Raw genomic sequence first — 2,996 nt, forward strand, 5'->3', positions numbered from 1 at the left:
GGCTAATACACCCGAATATTTTAACTAATGAAGAAATTGTAAAATATAATATCGATTATAATAAGCTAAAATATTTACAACTAGAAACAGTAATTGTAAATAATACATTTCTAGTATTTGGAATAAAAATACCAAAAAATTTTGAAGATGTACAAATAAGAAAAATTATTCCAATAGCTAACAGAGAAAATAATAAAATAGGTGCAAAAATAGAGGAAATATTTTCTTACAAAAATAAAACGTTGATATTTGAAGATAATAATTCATTAGAACAAATGAAAACAAGCAAACATTGTATTTTAAAAAATAATTGTAATCTTGTTAAATTTAAAGAACTCGAAATAATACAATTGACTATAAAAACAATTAATTATGCAAAAATATTATTAAAAATGCAAAAACTTTAAAAATTAATAATACATGTAATCAAGAACTACCATTAATAAGTGAAAATTATGTAATAAGGTTTAATAATTGTTCAATTAAAATTAATGACTATTATTTTTCAAATTTTGTTGAAGATATAAAGGAAAATATTCTAACCGTAAAATATAAAGACAATGAGAATTTCACGAAAAAAATTATGTTTGATGAAATTGTAGAAGAACATAAATCAAATATAGAAAACATTTTTAAATTGAAAATACATACGAATGTATCACATATTTGCAACATATTAAGCATAATTATAATTTTGTTAGTAGCTACTGTCCTTATCAAAAAACACAAATATATAAAAATAATATTAAATAAAAGAATTCAGGAGAATTCTAATCTAAAAGGGGGAGTAGTTACATATATAAATAAGCCACTAACAAATAGTAAAACTGTTAAATTTGCTGAATTTTTTAATGAAATAAATAGCGCAACCGGAAATCAGTAAAATTGTAATGTGATACTATTTCTTGTGCTATCGCAAAAATCAAATTAAAAGATACAAAACAAAATAATTTTATTAACAATATTTCCGTGAATCTTTTATAAGGTTATCACTTTAGTCAGTATTTAAGTAAACATATGTAATAGGTATAATAAGTATTTATGATTTGTAAGCAATAATTCATTGCAATAGTAACTTGAACGATTATAATTAATAAAGTGAAAGTTAGTCTGTTTCAAGTATCCAAACCAACTGGTTTAATTTCTCTAGGGTAAACTCGGTGCTAACTTTTTAAAAACGCTCGAACGCGACGAAGATACAAAATTAATGCTCATACATATGAGTGTATGTATACGCATGTGCGCGTTCAGAAATTGAAATCATATTTTCATACTTATTACATGTGCGCGCATTGACTTGCATGTTCATACATTCATATATATGTACTTATACAGTGTAATCCATTTATAATGGACTCGCTTAAGATGGAAACTCTGTTATTATGTACCTCTTTGTCAAGTCCCAGTTCAATCATATGTAAAAAACTCGGTTAAAATAGACTCGGTTATAATGGACTCCGGTTATAATAGACAATAAAATCGGATTTTGTCCATTATAACCGAAGCTTTCAAAATCAAATTTCAAAACAAAGTCAAAACAAATCAGTTGGCAATAAGCAAAATTTTGTATTTCCCCGCGTTCGATCAAGAGACACAATCAGTCTCTGCAGCAGAAAATGTTCATTTTTTCTTGGAAATAAGTCAAAGAAGGCAAACAACTTCTGCGGTGGGCTGAAAGTGACGTTCGTTGGCTTTTCATTGAGAGTTGTTAATTTTAAGAAAAATGTCGGAAAAAAATAAAAAGCGAGCATTTACATTGCATGAAAAATATACAATAATATGCGAAATTGAAGGAGGAACTTCCCATTTGCTTGAACAAAAACCTAAAAAACAGACTGTTTCGAACATATGGATTAATCGGGAAAAAATTAAAAATTATTGGAAAGTCAACGACAAGAGAAAAAAAACCAATAAGGCATTCACCCAACAGAAAATCACTGACTTTTTTCAAAAGAACTTATTATTTTCTTAATTTTGTATTTTTATTCATAAACTTTATTGCTTTAATAAAAAAACACATTGAATTTACTTTTTGAGTTAAAAATTTTATATTCTGATTAGATGGACACTCGGTTATAATGGACAATTTGACATGGTCCCGTGGAGTCCATTATAACCGGATTACACTGTATGTACATATATTTGCATACATTGCCGAACAAATAATGCGCAAGCATACAAACATACATATGCGTACACCCGAGCATGCCTTTGCCAACAAGTCGTCTATTCGCGACGATGGCAAAAGCTAAAAATCATTAATTGCACAACTTTCTGGTGCTTCTCGCAAAAATCTGCGTCGATATGTATTCACGATCATACGTATACATACATATACGTATACATACATACTGCTACAGCGGCAAGGGATGACAATCGGAGGCCATTACTTTACTTATGCCATAGAAATTCTATTGCTACGAATATGGAAATGACAACGAAATAATGTAAATATGCATATTTCTAAAGGTCTTTAATTTTTTTGAAGAAATGAAAGGAACGAATGATCCTGAGAAGTATAGTCTTAACTTTTCAACGGCCAACGCAGAGTATTTCAACCAAAAGGAATTTATTCATTAAAATCACCACTCAGAAGTCGTTTTATCCGTTGTAAGCGAACGATTTTCGAAGAAACATCATTTCTAATATGCCACAAGACAAAATTAGAAATGAACTTCTTAAACCTCACGCTGTCAGATAAAACGATATACCTCATCATCGCGGGTCGACTTCCAAGAATGTAAATGAATACTAACTACAGAAATGATTCTGTGAAGTATAGTCTTAATTTTTCAAAGACCAACGCAGAGTACTTCAAACAAAAGTCATTTAAAATAGTTGAGAATTCGCAGAAATGAAAGACAAACGGAAAAAAAAGAAGTATAACTTCAATAATGCACAAGCATACAAACATACATACGCGCACACATGTGAATATGTCACCAACCAAAAATTGAAACATTGTTCCTCATTAACAACAACAGCATAAGCATGGC

At 29.0% G+C, this 2,996-nt stretch overlaps 1 pseudogene; it reads right to left on the reverse strand.

Moving 5' to 3' along the window:
- Positions 1–2,584: 2,584 nt before the first annotated feature.
- LOC125779865 (small nucleolar RNA U3) lies at positions 2,585–2,786 on the reverse strand (annotated as a pseudogene).
- Positions 2,787–2,996: the final 210 nt, after the last annotated feature.

The sequence above is a fragment of the Bactrocera dorsalis genome, chromosome 6, assembly GCF_023373825.1.
Source record: "Bactrocera dorsalis isolate Fly_Bdor chromosome 6, ASM2337382v1, whole genome shotgun sequence".
NCBI classification, from domain to species: Eukaryota; Metazoa; Arthropoda; class Insecta; order Diptera; family Tephritidae; genus Bactrocera; species Bactrocera dorsalis.